General features: G+C 36.1%; 1 protein-coding gene across 1 annotated transcript in view; it reads left to right on the forward strand.

Annotated features, from left to right (window-relative positions):
* The first annotated feature begins 3,734 nt into the window (after positions 1 to 3,734).
* The window catches only part of gpr153 (G protein-coupled receptor 153), a 35,684-nt gene continuing 19,198 nt past the window's right edge, over positions 3,735 to 20,220 (forward strand). The window contains 1 exon segment of the mRNA XM_032571469.1: positions 3,735 to 4,496. The gene's annotated coding sequence lies outside the window, so the exon portion shown is untranslated.

A 20,220-nucleotide genomic window follows, 5' to 3' on the forward strand; every position in this document is an offset into this window, starting at 1 on the left:
GAATCGTCTTTTATCCATCCTTGCACACCTTCACAAAGAAGAGAAAGTCAGACACCACGTGTTATCTAGGAGTGGAGCCAGCAGGACTTCCCTTGCAGAAGGGATGACGTACCACTCTATAGTTTGTTTGGTTTACATCTTTCTTCTTTACTGGAAGTACTTCTAAATTTGGCTGCCTTCTCACAAACGTTTTTTCACAGAGCACAAATGTCTCTGAAAGAATGGAAAGCACAGCCACTACAGCGACTGGTTCTGACTATTAAAGATTTGCTCTGATTATTAGGGGTGTACAAAACATAAAAAAATATTCAGTGCCATTGAATCTTATATTGTAATTGCAAAGGACTACTTAGGCCCCATACCATTATAGGCTATAATAGTTACACAATGCAGTGAAAAAAGTAATTGCCCCTTTGCAAATTTCTTGTTTTCCGCTTTTTGTCAGTTGAAGGTTTTAAAATCATGAAGCAATTTGATATATTTAAAGACAACCAGAGCAAACACAAAAAGAAGTTTTCAAATTATGATTCAATTTATTAAGGTTAAAGTCCATCCATACCAACCTTCTAATGTGAACAAGCAATTGGTGGCAACAATTGCTGTGAAACGTTTCTCATAACTTGCAATGAGCCTTTGCAGCTCTGTGGAGGAATATTGTCATGTTAAATCATCTCAAGTGGATTTCAGCCCAGCCTTGACAAGGCCATTCCAAGGAAGGTTCACCACTAATCTGTGTTTTCTCTATGTGTGCATGACAGTGCTCACTGTACTTCACTGAAGCCCAAAAGCCTCAGAAAGTGGACATTTCTTGGTTCTACTGGTTGAGTTGTAACCAGGCCTTGGACTGGCTAGTGAAAGTCATCCAATTATGGAGGGAAATTATTTCACTATTACTCTGTCTCAACATGGTTCTTATAAACTTTTATTGCAAAACTCAATATTGATCCAGACCTTTGCCAATTTTAGAAACTAGAAGAATTAAATGTCTGAAGATATTTCTTTTCATATTCTTATTTTCTTTTTACATGCACATTTAGTCATTGAAAATAGCGAATTCAAATGACATACTTTTCCAGATGGAACAATGTATCGAAAATAAAAAATTAAACATCAAGATGGGTTTTTGGAAGGGCTAGGAACTCAAGTGCATCATGCTGATGTGGATTTATTGGACAACAAAATGTGAACGTTCAGAAAACACAGAGGAAACTCGAGACACAGGAGCCAGGAATTAGAACAACAGCAGAAACTGGCAAAGAGTAATGAAAACCAGCTAGTTTAATGCTGTTGACGTGTGATTGTGACGTCAAAGGGAGGTGAGAACAGTTAGCAGCTGCTGAAGAGCAAGGATAAGGACCTGGGAAGAAGAGACTAATGACAGCACAGAAAAATGAAATGACTGGGGGAGCTAAATGTAGAAAATGCATAAATAACTCAGAATACAAAACGCATATAGACAAAACTAATCACAAAGTCCATGGGATGATGTCCTAAAATATTTTCAGTGTAATGTCAAAGTACCATGATGAGTGGTAAGTTTTCTCCAGCTGCATGAATCTTTACAAAAACTGCTGCACCCCTCCCCTACCTGCTGCTGTACACTGATGGCCACGCGGCTGAAAGCAGGCTACAACGCTTTGTCATTGCTAACGTGGAATACAAATTCCTATGATGATCCTTTTCTGTTTTGAATAAAAAATTACAGTGTAAATACCACGTTGTTTTCCAATATTGCCTGGTATTTATATATTTTTAGTTTGAATGCTTACTTTGTTTGCTTCTCTCAAGTCATCATTACAGCCATATTCATGTTCCATGTGTTCCTTATACTGTGCAACACTTACTATATGTGTGTCTAATGGGAGGTTACAGCTGAAAGTGAGAGTGGGGGCAGCCTGGTGCCTGTGGAGCCAGTGGGCGGGAATGCCTTCTGTTACTTTTTACTTCCAGGTCACCTACCATCTTAGAAAGTCCAACACTTTCCCCTTGTCAAGTTTAGATAAAGGACATATGTCAGTTTATGGTACAAAAACAAAGCCTCTATCGTACTCAACAATGGATATTAACCTAATGAATATTAACGTTAACCGAAGCACTTATCTGGTTACCAATATATTTAATTCAAACCCATTTTTCAATTACAGCTTCATTTTTATTCGAGCAGTACAGGCAGCTCTTTTTAGACTCGTTTTACTCTGACGACTGAACAATGAACATTTTAAAGGCACAGAGTGCCAGAGAATCATAGGTTATTATGTTCAAATTTATCCCAGTCTTTTTCAGAGAAGAACTTGTGAAGACATGTATTCCAGATTTTTCCGGTCTCATCATTTGGCGTCAAAAGACATTTTACTTATTTTTCTTATCCCACCCTCCGCAAACTCCCATCTTTCAGCAGTCAAAGTCAGCTATTTTAGATTATTTACTTGTTTTGAGGTTTCTGTCCTTAAAAACAATTTCCCTTAGGTGGAATTCTTTTAAGAAATCACTAGTAGAAATGTGTGTCTAACAACTATCTGTCAACACTTTTTCACCATTAAAAATGATAACAGTATATAGTTTTTGTTGATGCCCAATGAGTGATTCAGAGTCATCAGCAAATGCTATGGTTCAGCAAATTTATCTGGTTCTGAATGCTTCGAGAGAAAAAATAAAACAACAGTAACTATAACTTCAATACCGATGTGAAGAGTCACCACACATTTGGACATTTCCAATACTATGGAGACACAGTCAAGCCTAAATATTGTGTACAAATTTTTGCATGGTAACCTGCTAAAAATGCTGTCCAGTCCCTTTAAAAACATTTGGTCCTTCAGCATGAACAACATAAAAAACATCAAAGATACATACACACAAAATTAACAGGAGACAAACCAGAGGTAGAAAGGTAAGAAACAAGATGATCTAAAAGAAACTGATGTACTGTATATGGATTGGTAAGGGAGGAGGACTCTAAAGTGGTAAGGAAAGCATAAACATGAGCTAACAATGTTTTGCATGTTAACAGCCTGTGCCAAAATTGAAAAAAAACAAACAAACAAAAAAAACTTACGAATGTAGTCCTGGACGCCTGCACGGTACTGCGTGTACAAACTGAATCAGCTGGGGATTTACTAATATTTTTCCAGGAGGCACTTCACAGGAAAGAGTTTGACTGTGTACAGGATTGGCAGCTCCCAGGTGTAGTTGAGTGTGTCATAAGCCATCTCGTTTAATGAATGGGAAGCAAGAGATTGCGTGTAGTTCATCAGACTGTTCCTGAAACAAATGAAATAATCCTCATAATTGTTGCAAAATCCACTGCACTTGGGACAATTTGAGTTTCTCTATTTATTAAGGAGATTCTATCTATCTATCTATCTATCTATCTATCTATCTATCTATCTATCTATCTATCTATCTATCTATCTATCTATCTATCTATCTATCTATCTATCTATCTATCTATCTATCTATCTATCTATCTATCTATCTATCTATCTATCTATCTATCTATCTATCTCTCTCTCTCTCTCTCTCTCTCTATATATATATATATATATCATTTTCATTGCATGGGTGCAATCTCAGCCCTGCGGGCGGAAAACTGCTCTAACTGAATCATCCAGGGACGGAGACTTATATAACAAGTCCTATAATGTCAATGAAAGGCGCATGTAAAAGAAGCATGAATAACATGGAGAAGGAACATGTATGAGTTGATACAGGGTTTAATGCATCAGATCATTTTACAATTACAGAGGCGACCGCTAAATCTAAACACTGTAGGCCTATTTAAATCATTGGTTTTCTCCGAACATGGGAAATGAAGTCCATTCATAATTAGTTCACAACATTTTATGTTCGTGATGCTTAAAGTTATTTTTCGCGAAAGCGTCAAAAAAAAAAGAAGAAATAATAGAAAAGAAAGAAACCAACAGCTCTACTCCGTCTAAATGAGGATCCTGTGTTTTTTTTTATTCTATGAATTATTCCTTATTGCGGTTCACTCCCACGGCCGCGGTGTGTCTGACTCACGAGCGCGCTTCCTCTGCCGGGAGCGCGCATCAGTCATGCCTCATCCACCGCGCGCCTCGCTTGCGTCGCAGGGTAAAAGAAGAATTTTGTCTTTTATTCTGTAATTATCTCACTGTCGCTCCGCTCGGCGCTGTTTCCAAAGAAAAACCGATGTTTGTTCTTTAAACGAGCCAAAACGGCTCGATATTCTTTTTTTATGTTTTTGCCGTCCTGTGAATGAAACAAAAAGACTGGCAAGACAAGGAGTAACTGGCTCCAGCTGCGGTGCTGTGGTGGGTTTCCTTTTTCTTTGTAGGTCATTCTCTTAACTTAATGCTGTCGACACTCCCGTCACTGTATACAGCCTGAGGATTTAAACGCAGGAAAGCCACTTTAAGGCACTTGAACTGACGAGACGAGGCGACCGCCTTTCATTCTTGTGGGGGAAAAAAAAGAGCTGCTAGGAGACTGATCGTCCTGTGGAGGAAAAAAAAAAGGTAAGATAAAACTCTGGTAGCTTATTATGTTAATGCCACACTCGATGGTGATTAGCCCGCTAATTCATAATTGATGTTAAGCAAACAAAAAATAACGAGGCTCCATCCAAACAGGTGGTGTTCTGAAGCAGAAACAGCTCAGCTGCTGGCGAAGAAAGTGAATATGAATGCAAATGTTTGAATCAAAATGTGGACCTTCGGTGGCCAGGCAGGTCTGACCTATATCAAATGGCACTAGAAACAATTTCGGACCGAGAAGTGGCTTGGTTAAAAGATGAATGGCACGCAATACATACTGTAGGTTTAGTTATGGGATTTGGCAGCTTAATTAAATGAGGAGCATCAGCTACAATAAATGTATGTGACGTTATACTGGTAATTACGGAGAGGAAGCTGAGTATTGACGGAACACCCACCAATAAAAGGGGGCATGTAACCTAGATACACCAGTGTACCTATTGTCTAAACTGACATTAGCATAAAAAAGCCTCCTGAATGTTTTAGAAATCATAAACGCTATTACAGGTATCAATAGGACTTGTAAACTTAATTTTAGAAATGTGTTAATCCTATTTGATGTCAGCCGTTTTTATATTTTTGTGATTATATCCATTTACAACATTAGACTGCTTAGTACAAAGTACATGGGTTGATTTTTTTTGCCTTTTAAGGAAGTTTTAACTTGAATTTAGGTGGAGCAGGTACAAAAGTTTAAGGGTGACCTCATGCTCTACAAGCATGTGGAACAAGCATTGCCTTAGTATTTTCTAATGTACAGTGACTCCCAAAGGAGCACTGTATATTAGAAACGACAAACAATTTCAAAACCTTTTCCGAATATGATGTGACACATATCCTACACAATTTTAGCATAAAGTCCCCATTTTTTCCAAACACGCTTCTTTACCCTCAGCGCATGCTCAATGGAAAACTGGTCAATCACAAGCTAACACATAGCATCATAACACAACACACAAAATGAAAGAAAGAAAGTTCAATCCCGCCTTGGCCCGCCAAAATATTCAACACAATATCCTGGAGTCCAAGTTATAGTTCAAACCCAAAACCTCTAATGGTTTCTACCATTGTTACAGAAAAACATCTGTCCTTCCATCAGTGAGTTTCCTAGCTTGTTTTTTTTTAAAAACAAACAAAGACATTTAGGATTCTTCACTTGAAGAAAAGGAGGTTCATGTTTGACCCACTTTATCAAAACAGTTTTCCTTGCCACCATTAGAATTTTAACTTGTTGAATCAAAGAGTCAGGAACATTACCAAGCAAGCAGTGGAACTAGTGGCACATCTTTACTTATTATTACTTATTTTACTGATTGCTTTAAAGAAAACCTGGATGTGGATTTCCACAGACAATGGAACCTTGTTCCAATTTGAAACTTCCATTTAGGACAATTTGGGGAAACTCCGCTTTTATGCTTACTTTAACTATATGACGAGATATAAACACTTCAAAAAAACTTTAAAACTTTTTTAAAGCATTAGGTTAAAAAGGCAATAGCCTAGTTTCATAAGTGTGCAAACATCTAAACCCATACCATGTTTAAGTACATTTAGGATTCAATTTCAGTATTTAGTTTTATTTGGTACACACTGAACATCAATAAATTTAATCTGATTAACCTGAAATAAAGTTCGGCTTTCCTCACAGGGTTGAAATAATATTTCCATTCTCCAACTAAATCAATGATTAACGTAGCACCTATAAAGGACCAACACCACCTCCTCATACAAATGTATCAGTCAGGAGCACGATATATAAAAAAAAAAAAAATCCGGAGTTTTCTACCTACCTCATAACTGTCATCACAAGAAAACATATTGATAAAACTTATATTGCGGCATTTGAATCTTAACTGGTCAAAGAGACTGACAAACAATCCAGAATGTGTTTGATGTGACAATAATATCACATGGTGAAACATTTAATATCAAGTCAGAATCATATTATTCCAAATGAAATGTCCAGTCCTATCTAAAAGTTTCTAAACGCTTGTGAGAAAATGTGTTATATTCTGATTTAATCCAAGTTGATTTTTGGTTCACAATTCCAGAGAGCACATTTAAGTCCACAATTATTCATACCACATGGCATTTTTAGAGGTAAAACCATTACTCAATCATGACATTTGTTTCTGATTGGAAATTAGAAGTGTATTTCTCAAAAATGATAAAACAATGTTAAAAGAAGTACAATAAAAGACAAAAAACATCTGGCTCATACATTTTATTTAAATATTTATATATATTTCTCTCAATAATCAACAAAAAAATCAGTTGAATAGAAAAACCTTTATTGGCATTTCAACAACCAACAATGATTTTTTTTAGCATATTTACTGCTGGCATCTTTGATCATCCACCTTGTGTGATAAGCTCAAGATGAATGTCTTCCAGTCAGAAAACAAATACAAATATTACTTAATATGTAAAGCGTATTGAAATTGTTGGACTGTAGCTTGCACATGAACCAAGAGTGAACAATACCTGTAGGGGAGCATATTAGAGGGTTTTATTTTCAGCATTATTCTAAGTTCAATCATAAAGCCAACACAACAAAACAGTTGCTTAATGAAAGGCATATTAAAATCTTGGGATTATTTCTGATAGTTCAGAACTGACTCTGACGAAGCATGTGTTGTCACATGAAGTAGATATGGACAAGAGATGTTTCCAAAGTCTGACCAATTTGGTGCAGAAGACAAAAACTGTCAGGTTGTGAATAGACTTGAATGAATAAGAAAACCCTTCAGATTACAGCCACGACCCTAAATCCTAGATCACATTACACTGGTAAAATTCTTAGAAATTATAAATCAGCTGTCCTAATATTTCACAATACAAAAACCTGACATTTAGCTGATGTGTACACTTATGGAACCACATCATTTGACTGATCATGAGCAGTCGGTTTATTTTGACATTAGATTTAACGCAGGTCACCACTGTACAGAAAGCAGTCACTGTCGGGGAAAAGAGCTGAGGCTTGTGTGCGACAGTTTTTGCTACACCAGATCTCAATGTTTCGCGGGGCAACTGTGACATTTTGTTTGTCGCACGTTCAGCTCTGTCATTTTGTGACCACGTTAGGCTGCGTTCACACCTTTCCATTCTCCATTTACCAACAACAAATCAACTGTTTTCATCTAGACAGATTTATGTTATATTGTAATGGCAGCATTACGTAAAGAGCAGGACTGAAATGTTATCTCTCCTAGAAGAGTTAGGATATTTACATCTATTTAAGGAATAATTCCATATGCAAACGGTGCTCGACAAATGTGTTCACTACTACTTGAACCTTCTGTCAAGTTTCAATTTACAAACTTCAATTTGTGTTTTTTCGTTTGGAACTTCATGTGAAACAGAAAATATCACAAAGAAGGAAAAAGAAACCCATGAGAAATCCCATTCGCAGCTTTCGCCACGCCAGGATAAGGACACATCAAAGATGTGAAAAATGTACTCTGGATAGATTAGACCTAAACTGAACTTTTTAACCTCCAATGTAAAATAATTTGTGGTGAAAAAGTAACACTGGTTATCACCCTGAACAAACCATTCTCACAATGAATCATGGTGGTGGCAGAATCATGCTGCAGGAATGCAGAAAAAAAAGCATAAAGACGAAAAAATGGTTATAAAATATTGCCATGTGTTCCTGTCCACTTCACAACTTCACTGCAGTTTGTTGGTCTGTATCATTATACCACTTTAAAATACTTTTAGGGTTGTGGTTGTAATCTGACAAAATGTAAAAACCTTAAAGGGGAACGGAGCCCTTTACATCCAGGTACTTTATCTAATTTGTCATTCATTGACACAGTTGAAGGTAACTTTGTAAACAAGAAGAGGGCTTCAGGGTTGCATTGGTAATGGAAAATTCAGCTGCACACTGTGTAACAATTCGCTCATGTTGTTCAGAGGAGCCATCATCATGTTTTTTCTATGATCATGAAACCTGATGGATTGTGGCCTTTAATGGTGAAGCATGATTGGCCTGGTACAATTTTTATTTTTATTTTTTCAAAAAAATACTGAATGTTGCATATCATTTTCATAGTGGTAACTTGCTAGGTTTTAAAGATTATACATGACATTCTTGGCTCCGAAAGTGGAAGGCTAATGGGAGCTACAATCTCAAAGAGGGTCCGATGTTTATACAAAGTTCTTTCTAAATCATTGCTCTGGGCCTGTGATGTAACATTTTCTGATAGACAGTGTCCCATGTGGAAGTATTATTTCACTTATCAAAATATCACCAGTCTAACTACATACAGTTCAGACAGAAATTTCCACATGTGCTCATAATTTAAAATATATTCTGTCTTTCATAAGCGTGTCAGGATTATGTCAGTGAGTTAATCTTCCGTTCTTCATATGCTTTAACTCTTTTGTCCTCGCAATATTTATTAGATTCAGCAAAAAAAAAAAAATTCAGTGCTTGACTTCTAAATAAAAGGCAAAAGTGTGCTGGACGTTTACAACAGCATTTGATCTATAGGTACAGACCCTGCTTTGGCTGATAGATGAAACTATTTTAAGAGAGCTTTGAAAAGCAGTTAGAATGAAGCCCCCAGTATAACTCTTGATGATACAAATGGCAATAAATCCCCCATAAATAAGAATGTATCAAAAAATCCTGAAACACAATCTTGCTAAAAATACAAACATTTCTGATAATTAGGTTATGTGTTTTACAAAAATCATGTTTGAGATAGTAATTGGACACATTCCAATAATGTGTATTATTTGAAAAAGAAATTACACTCAACTAACGATGATGGTTCCTCCAGCTTTATCAACTTACCAACTTTATGTACATGTTGTCAGTATATAAGGCTGTGACTTAAACACATAAATGTATTAAGGTTATGTGTGTGAATAAAATGGATAAAAATTGTTTAAGTGTGAGTTAATTTAACTAGCTTTTTCTAGGATAATTGTTGTCTGGATGTTTCTTACAGAACATAGAATCACTGGACATGCTTAGGTGATTTACATTTCCTAGCAAACGCTGTACAAAATCTGTACTCCATGAAAATGTGTTTGTGGTGATTTAGAGAAATTTAGTTGGTGATATTATGCCTGCATTTAAAATGCTTCACTTTTATATAACATTATTATTTCTAATCAATGTTGTATAAAGTAAATAAAGATAAATCAAACTGGTCACCCATTTTTTATTGACACCCCTGCCAATTGTTCACTTGGTTTAGCAATTAGCAATAGCATTGCTTGGTAATGCAGAATATTAGAATGTTTTAAATACATTTTTAATACCTTTTGTTTGTTTGGAGACTTCAGCTGAGCGGGGCTGACACAGGGGCTCAAGTCTGGGTAGAGAGCACGCTGCCAACTTATTCTGCCACCCTGCTGTGCATTAGTGAAATGCTGTGATTAAGTGGAAGGGGCATGTGCTCACAACATGTTATTGTTGTTGTTTGAGGTCTTAAGTATGTGCGCTTCCACATTTGCTGTCTGCTTTCATCTGCTGGGAGCGTGCTCTGTTACAAGTTAGCATTTACAGAGAGCAGTTCTCGACGGGAAGATCAAGACGTGCAAAATACACAAACTTCATTCAAACTTAGAGTATACATTTGTGTGTAAAAGAATTTTATTTCTAGTTTTCCACTCTTGTTGAAAGAAAATACATCTACGCCACTGTCATAAAGTGCTGCGCTAGTAAAATTGTGGTTACTTGTACTTCTGGTAAAGTAAAAACCATAGTTAAGTTCATCTATTTTATTTATGCAGCAACTTTTAAAATAAAAATTTAAAGGTGCTTCAGTTAAAAGGGAATTATTGCATGGCAATCAGTAAAGGTTTGGAGATCCTATTAGAACGGCTTCCATGTTTTGGCTGTATGTAATCCAGAGAGAGAAGTGTTAGGAAGGCTAGTGAAATTTTAATTTTCTATGCACACGAAAAAGCAGAAATAACCATTTCCAGTACAGTATTATACTACATGTACAGTTTAAAAATATATTTAAACGAAAAATAAGAGACGGAGCAAAACGTTTGTGTGTTGCAAATAATAAACCACAGTTAAAAGTAGGGCTGTCCTTTTGTGAAAAGTAATACAAAGATTAATGTCATCAGCATTGGTAGAGTTATTACTGAATCATCTTAAAATATATATGAAACAAATAAAGCATAAATAAAAAAATGCCTCAATAATGTTAAACCAATTCAACTATAATACTGTACATATAGAAAATCCTGTTGCATTTTTTCTGTCTCAACTCTTTGCTTTATTTTCCCATTCATTATCTAACATGGAAATAAGTTGTTATGAGCTCTTTTCTATTTCCTTTATATTCTATTTTAGAATATAAAATAGAATATATTTTATATTAAAATGTATTCTAAAATATATATTTTATGTTAAAATATATTCCATTTTACATAGAATAAAGCTGCTTAAAAGTACTTGCAGTGTTAAACAGTTGCTACATTTTCCTTTACACTTGCCAATGATTGCTGTTAGATAAACTAATTTGTAACTACAGGCTTAATGTGTATTGTATAAAAGATGAGTGAACTCAGATGCTGCATTAGTCATAATTCACTCTTATTTAATCACCTTTTAATGTTTCCAAGCAACTCATGCAGAAGGATAGCTTGAATTGTAGGACAATGTTAGCTTTCTATCATCCTGTTCTGATTTGCTGGTATTTGTGGAGCTGCTAGTCTTATAAGTTTTATGTCCGAATAATTTAATATTGGCACTGAGATACTGAGATAAAGTGGATTGTGCTGGTGATCTTTCTTGGCTCAAAGGATTTTTTCTTGGCCTCATTATAAATAGATAATGAGCGCTCAATGTAAATGAGCAAGATTGATGGCATATTATTCTTTGAGGGTCAGCCCAATCCTTCATGTGGTGAAGAGGAACACTTCAACACTGTGTGAAGGACGGAACAGTAAAATAAAAGGAAAAAAAAGTGCTATTTACAAGGTTGTTTGTTTTGTTTCAAGGAAATCTTTATTTTTATGAGGCACTGGACTAGGCTACTATGGGTCCTATCATTCTATTCAGAGCAAATTTGTTTATTGATGACAGTATTTTTGGCCTTCTGCTCCTTGAGCTTATTGAGATTTGAGCTTTTAACTTTTGCTTGTAATAGGACAGACTAGATTTGGAAATTTCCGCATTGAGGTAATGGTCCACGTTACCTTGGGAACAAACATGGAGCCTGCCATTTACAGTGCGTCATGCTAACTGAGCTTAGCGATGCTAAGCCCAATTAGCTAGCTGAGTCCTTTCTCGCACATGTTGTGTGATGTTATGTGATCTGTTCCTGATATTAATAATTAATGAATATTCACTAAAGGAAGGCTGGAGAAAATATTTTGAATGCTGTTAATTCAAATTTTTAAAGAGAAATGGTTGTAGGATGAAATGAACATCAACAGGTTAAAGCTGTGCTGGAACTGGAAATCAGAACATAGAGCTTTCAGATCTAGATTTTCTATTCATCTTTTTGGCTACATAGTTCTAATCTATTCTCTTTAGTTCTCTAAATGGAAATAGTTCAACTTTTCTGACAAAGATGTTAAAGTTTTACACATTTTTTCATTCTCTTTCCTGCTTCACTTTCATAATTACAAATGAGATCACCTCATGCTTTCAAGAGGAGAAAATATTAATATGCCAGTAGCAACTTAACAGCTTCAGGATCTTAAGTTGAAAAACCAATAGATAATGTCCTGTTGGTTATTTCCAGTTTTCACTTTTACTCTCTGTTCTTTTCCTCTCTTGCAACAAATTTCTGTACACCGGATGACTGTGTTGCTAGTTTAGCCCAACTTGAATATATTGTTAGTCTGTAAATGTCAGTCGTTTACTCTAATGCAGCCCCACCTCAGCACAATCCCATTTCCTGTGTTTCACTGTTGGCACTGTTCAGCCAGACATTGCCATATTCTTGGTGAAATCCCTACTAACAATGTTTCAGCCAGCTGGTCCATACATTCAGTTTGTCCTGTTCGTCTTTATTTTATTTTAAACCCCATTGTGCTCTATTTATCAGCTTCTTTCCATGGTCATTGGCAAAGGTAAATGTTCTCTGAGATCACTTCCTTATTTCTTCATTGTGAATCAATTCTCTACTAGTATATTGATTTTTATCCCTCTGACCCTGCTGTCAGCAGTCAGGTCTGTATGTAACGTTACCCCCCGATCTGTCTAAGAAAGCTTTTAGTAAGTGATTTTCTGGAATAGATATTCCTCTGGGGACTGCCACATGTTCATCTCTTATTCAGTCTATTTCTAAATTAGTAACTGGATGTATACAGAGAGAGAGAAAAAAAAATATTATATATATATATATATCAAACTTTAGATAGTTTCAAGCGTTTAAATACAGGAGAAGAACCAGGAAGAATTTATTGTGCCAGTAGGAAATGACTTTGTATTTTTGCTGACTGTACTTTCAGAGTTAATCACCTGTCATGTGTAAGCATCAGAGATGTATTATCAAATACTGAGCCTGTACTCTGGGGAAAGCAGCAATGCTCCATGGAGCATATTTTATTTTCCTCTCTGACGGCTCTATAGAAGTGTGGTTGGCTGGCCAACAAGGCCGTCATGAATCACACTAGACACTAGGGCATTTATAAAAGCTTTACTTTACTGTTTAAAGCAGGAAGATGCAAAGATTCCCTCCTGACACACTGACCAAGTCTTAGCTGGCGTAGTATAGATATCACCAAGAAAAAAGGGACAGCTTAATTACCAGTCTGATTTTCTGCAGATACCATTTTATCCTTTATTTTAATAGATAAATCCATCTTCATGCCTGCCAATATTTGGCTTGCCAAGATTCGATCTCATCCTCTCTGTTTCTAAAATGATTATAGCATGAGGTAAAGAAACAAAAGAGAAGTGTTTGTTTCTTTTATCACCATCCAAAATATGACTCATGTGTAACGAGATAAGTTTGTGTGCTGAAGGATAAAGACACATTTTGCCCTGTGGCTGTTTTCACAAGGACTCCCCGATGTAAATGGTGCACATCTTACAGGCAAAGGCATTATGGTGATAAATGATTTCGGTTGCTCCCAGGAATGAAGTAATGTGGTTTGTTTGGTATTTACTGTAAACACGCAGCCACTACCTGATGTGCACTATAAGCTCCTTTATTAAAGTATTTGCCCCCTTACAGATTTTTTTTCTGTTTTGAAAATCACATTTAAATGCATCAGAGTAAAACAATTACAAAATACTTTTTCTGCATGATTTCTGGAAAGTTGAGTTAAATTTCACTAGTAGCAACTAGCATTCAGTAGTCATTCACTAGCATGTCTGACATGAAGTACTGTCTCAATCATAACTTGATCTAAAGAAATTCAAGAACGGAGAACAAACAAAATCATTGGCGGTCCGTTAATATAATCTGGTTAGTTATAAAGCCGATTTGAAGACTTTGGGACTCCAGCAAATTGCAGTGAGCTATTACCCCCAAATGAAGAAACCAAAAAACATTGGTGAGCCTTTCCAAAAGCACTTTAATGACTCATGCTGGAGGACATTAACGGACCCACAACAACATCTAATGAACTACTTCCCTAACCTCGGATAAGGTTAGTATTTGTGATGCAACAATAAGAGAGAGGCTTCGCAAAAATGGGAGAGTCGTAAGGCCAAAACCATTACTGACCCAAAGGCCTGCCAAAAAGCATCTTGACAAAGATTTTTCTGCAAATATTTTGTGCCATAATTACACCAAAGTGGTACATTTTAAGATATATGTCAGGTTGCATGTGGTTTAAAACTAATATTTAAACAAAGAAGATGCCGACAGTTAAACAGTTGAGTTGGTAGTGCGATGATGTGGGGTTGCTTGCTATTTCAGAACCTGAACAACTAGCTGTAAGTAAGTGAAGTTTATTTATTAATCACTTTTCACAGACACAAAGTGCCGTACAACAAAAATCAAAGTTGTACAAATAAAAACAAAAATGAGAAGCACAATAAAACATGACAAAAACCCCGGGAAAACAAAAGAATAACTTTTTTCCATCATTTACAGCAATTGGCTGAATGAGGCTTCATTTTACTAGAAGGTCAAATACTCTGAGAGATTGTGTTTGTGCAGATCTTTATATGGGTTCAATACTTTGTCTTAATGGAGGAGTAACAACATTTTATCTGCTCCACAGACAAATAAAGAGCAAATGGACCAATATGAATCTGCAAAAAACATATAACTAATAGGAACATTTTTGATTTGTCCTTGAAGGGAAACATCAAAATGGCAAATTATTGATAAAAAGAACTGTTTGGTAAAAAAACGAGCCAGTTTCATAAGGTATATATATTAACTACAGCTTCACTTTCATGCATTGCTTTTCATGCCGACAGTTCATGTAAGTTAGGTTACATGTAAAATGAATTACTATTAAAATGCATGACCCATTTCTGTTTTCCAATCTGTGCCTCTCATTTAACATTCAGTGTCTTGGTGTCAGAGAGAGAAAGTCTCCGTTCTGTGTGTGTGTGGGCGTGTGTGTGTGTGTGTGTGCACGTGGAGTTGTCAGTGCTGATTTCCCTTGTGTAAAGGACAGATTTGGCTTGAAGGCCCGTGGGATTGTGGGCAATCGAGCTGTTAGCTTCTGTAGTTAGAAAGACCGTCAGTCAAATGGTTAAATAAAACCTGAGCTACAACTACTAGTACTACTGCTGCTCCTCCTGTCCTACTGCAATACTTCTTTGAGAAGCAGGAAAATAATATTTTGATGATTTTTGGTGGATTTTTTTTAATTTGATTAAGCCTCTTTTGATTGAAGGTTTCACAATGTATAAAATGATGCTGGCAGGATCTGCATTTCTTACTGGGTTGTTGGCAAATCAGAATGTGGTCGGTCAATATCCTTAAAATGACCAACTTCTAAGGGAGATGGGCCCTTGTGGGCTTCTTACATTTAGTTTGAATTGGAAATTTCATCAGTTAATCATGAACTGTATTGTCATCTACAGCTAATGTGAATTCAGCAGAATATGACATCCTGTGAACCTACTGGCCTGGTGTTTCTGATTTTTCGCCCTCTATTTTTAACCAGCAACAAATGTTGTTCAGGTCAAAATAAAATATGTGTGTATGTGTGTCAAAGATGTATTTAAATATGTTAATGACATTGGACTCATCTTTAATATTGAGCTTAAGTGTAATGAAGTAGTTCCTATTTTGTACTTGACTATTAGCAGTTCACTTTATCCCTGGACATTAAAATACCAGTTGTACACATTCAGAGATAAACAAATTGGACTTGTCAAATATTTTCTCTCTATTGAATTTAAACCTATTTGTGTACTTCTTAAGCTGGCTGAGTCATCCTGGAGGAAGGGCTTCTGATTTTTCCTCTACTCTCTTCTGCTTTCCAGGAAAGGTATATCTCTCTTTTATTCGATGTTTAATGTCTGCAGACATTATACTTTGGTGAAACAGAGGCTAGTCAGAGCAGGGCTAAGACAAAAGTCGACTTGTGCCATGTCAGCAGAGCTTCAATATAAAAAATGTCTTCAAAAGTGTCATACTTCATTCAAATCACCCTGAGTACACCATGAAGAGCTTTCAGCATTAATTAGTTGGATGCTCTTTTTTTTTTTTTTTTTTTAATATGAACCTTTAAACTGCCGTTGCTTATTAGAGAATGATTTCCATGGAATAAAATAGAGTTTTTTAACAGCAGAAACCTGCTTTTGCCTTTCCTGAATAGCAATTAGATTGAACACGACTTTCTGCTGGTGTTGGTGTCTCTGGTCGTTAAGTACTAACCTGTCACGATCTTTCATATGATCCCTATTCAATTCTAAAACTTCTGCTGTGATTGGATTTTAGATAAGTTCATGAACATATGACAAAGATTGTACCTGCAATGTTTAATCTGTAAAACAATTTGCTTGAATTAAGTTGCACGTTATATGAATGAATAACGGCACTGAATGTCCTTCAGCCAGTAAATATATCTGTCTGTGCTCAGTTGGAGGTCTGAGAAACTCAAGACAACTAATAGAAGCAACAATAGTTTTATTGTTGTGAATAGCTTCATCCAGTAAATGTCTCACATCAGTGAGTGAATCACAGACTAAAACAAATGTAGTCATACTTTCCATAGTGCTTTTGTTCTGCGTGGTTTTCCTGCTGGATAACTCCTGAGCAGCTGTTACACAGAAAACACGTCAAATAGACGGAGCCAATACATTATTTTAGGTAGAAGACAGAGGGGGAAGGGCAAATCTCACAGTTTCTCAGTCTGTGTTAAATTCCTGAATATGAAAACTATGGTGATTCTCATTACACTCAGATGAAACCAGAAAACACTGAATTAAATTAGTCAGAAGCTTATTTTTCCTCACTGTGAAGTCAAAGCAAACTTTTCCATAGTTATCTTATTGCATGTACATTTCTTACTTTGAGGAAAGTAATTAGGAGTTATGTAATAAATTCTACTTCATTATTCTTGCATTTAGCATGTAGTAACAGTTTTGTTAATCCTAACTGATCAAGAACAATTAGTCCATGAGAAAACAAAGTTCATGTGTTTTTTTTATACAAATATTTGGTCAAAAACCCTTCTTGATCAGATCTTATTTGAGTAATCAGCTCTACCTCCATTATGTCCTTTACGCCCTACCTTTCTGCTTCGGATACCTTCTCTTGCTCTGCCTCTGTGTTTTCCAAGCAAAGGAAACAGATTTATTGTATTTCCCTTATGTGATATGTTGGGTTGATTTGGGTCATGTTGTGACGCTTGCTTCAGTACTTATTTGATTCAGCACTCTTCTGTTGCTCAGTCCATTCCAACCACCTGGAGATTCCCAAATCAAAGCCATGAATCATTCTTTTCATATCCAAGACTGTTTTTGAAGGCTGTGGATACAATGTGTGTTGCTTCATCCTTCTCTGGGTAAAAATGTGCTTCTGTAAAGGCAGCAAAAGGTGAAAAATAAATGAGAAGGGAATATAGTGAAGCTAAACCTTTGGATTCTCTGAACTTTAGAACCTTAAAAGTCCATATATGTATAACATTATTTTTAGTTCACAAAATAATGTGAACAAAAATTTTACAGTCTATTAAAGGGCTCCACCAATCGCTCATACTTTCATGCACATTTTTGAGATTAATAACAGCACAAAGCACATATGTTTCAATGCTCAAATGGGCATAATCTTGTAATCTGCTATATCTATCATCCTTTTCCTTTCTGTATGTTTTATTTCTCAGAAAAATAACTGCCACCTGTTTCCTGTGGTTAGTCTTTATCCTGGAGAACAACAGTAATTGAGACAAAGTCGACGATCTTATATACAAACCTGCTGTAAAGAGAAAGAAGTAGAATTAGATCAGTGGAAATTTGATCAGGGTTCCCGGTGACACAGTTGTTGCCATTTTCATCATTCCTTCTCAGGGGTCCTGCCTGCAGCATGTCAGTGTTAAGACAAGCCAAAAGACAGGAAATGGATGTGACAACAGGCTCCAGCTGTGCCAGGCACTTTTCTCGTCACTCTGGGGGGAACCAGTGTTTTCCTCTTGTGATGAGTGTCATGAGATGTGTTGGGGTAGGCTGAAAAAAGATCCTTGTACAGATTAGATTTTGTTATGTCCTTCTGGTAAATATCTGTAGCACAGTATTAGTTCCCCTGTGTTGCTTTCCAACCCCTTTGATGATGATCGGTAATCATTGAAATTTGATGGCCAAAGTCTTTGATAATTAGTTGTTGTTCTTGTTTCAGTAACTGAACTGAATTCTACCTCCTAGGGTTTCTACCTCTCTTTGTCCCTCTCCCTTTTCCCTTGACAGTTAATTCAGGTAGTGGTTAAACACTCCCCTGAGAAATGAGATACTGTGCATAGAATAGAATACAGGGTTTGCCATAAGTTTCCATACATAGGAGAATGTAAAATGTATATTTCTTTTGTATTTCAGATACCCAAGAAGATGCGTTTGACAAAAGAGCAAAGAATTGAAATTATACTGATGGCTGGATCGGGAAGCAGTCGCATGGTTGCACAAAACTTTAACAGAAAACATGGAACGAGCATCACACACTGACACTGTGGCAAAACTTATTTGCAAGTTTCAGAAAACTGGAAATGTTGCAGATCAACCACGAAGTGGTCCAAGACGTGCAGCGATTACACAGAGTCCCACAAAAATAAAAACGGTTGTCCAATATAAAATGTTTATTTTTTCTATGTATGGAAACTTATGGCCCACCCTGTAGAATAATCCTCTACTTGTGGGGAGAATTCAAGTGTTGGCAGCAACGTGACAGGCGAATGGAAGCCCACAGTTTCATGTAAAAAAAATTAAATATCCAATAATATTAAAGACAAAGTAGAAACTGTACAATAATGGTACTTTAAGTGGGGAGAAAATGCTACAATTATGAATAAAAGTAGATGTAAATTATTTATAATAAATGTATTTGACCATTAAGATAATGTTAAAATTGCAAATCTGGTATGTAATTAGTTCTTCAGTTTACCAGCTGCTGGGAGAAACGACCTATGATATCTTTCGTTGTACATTATAGATGCAACATCCTTTTGCTGTAGGAGGTTTTCAGTGCTATAATGGTCTTATGCATGGGCTGGAAAACATTCAGAGTGATGCTATTTAGTCAGAGTTCTCCTGTTTGGCGCCACCTACACTGGGTTGAGAGGACAGAGGTGGCCTTCCTGCTGTTTCCTCTCAGCTGTTCATAAGTTTTGTCAGCAGAAAAACTCGTACAAATATGTAAATTTTTATGTGTATACATTTATTTTGAAAAGACACTGCCAATATGCGTTTAATAATGATACTGTCTGACGTTTTAAAATGGCTAGCTTACTTTAAATCAATCCTCAAATATGCATAACAGTATAATGGTGATTAGTCTGACTGCAAGTATACCAATGCATGTTGACCTTCGTTATACTATTTATTTTTCAGCTGGCCATGATTTGATAATTAACATTTATTGTCTAAGATTGTTAAGTACCTTTAATCTGAGTCTGTTTTGTTGAAAACTGCATTTCATTTAAGGTGAATAACAACAGTTATGAGGGATTGCTACACAGAAAATGTATTATGTAAAAACGGCAAATGAAACGGATGCATAGAAAAGCAACATGCCCAAATCCACCATCACTGTTCTTAGGCAGATTGTTACCATGTTTTAATCCTTCCATGATCTTTGGTATCTATATTACCCCCATGACAGACAAACAGATGCTGGATATCTCATCCGTTCCTTCAGGTGTACTAACCTGATATACTACAGGATATTTATATGCAAGAAAAACATTTGACTGATTGATTCTTAGTGATAAGTTGCAGAAAACTGCAATTAACATATAAAAGGTGCTTCATGAGTAAGAAGGGTTGGGTGCATGAATAAACTCATTTGGGTGACTATTTATGTCTTTGCATTTATTGCTATTTTTGTTTCATAGACTGAAACAAAAATATGTTGCCGTTGGTTACACATTTGCTTTTCTGTCTATTGTGGTATGTAGGTTTCATTAAGACTGCATAATATTAGGGAAATTATTATTAAACACTGCAATGACATCAATTGTGAATAAACCTGTTTTCTACTATCACGATGTTCTTATACTGAACTTTATCTTCTCAGTCAAAATCTTTAAAAGACAGTACCATGAAGGCCAATGAGAATCCATCCAACTGGTAAAGCATTTAGACTCCCTGATTGTG

This window comes from Xiphophorus hellerii, chromosome 1 (assembly GCF_003331165.1).
Source record: "Xiphophorus hellerii strain 12219 chromosome 1, Xiphophorus_hellerii-4.1, whole genome shotgun sequence".
Taxonomy (NCBI): Eukaryota; Metazoa; Chordata; class Actinopteri; order Cyprinodontiformes; family Poeciliidae; genus Xiphophorus; species Xiphophorus hellerii.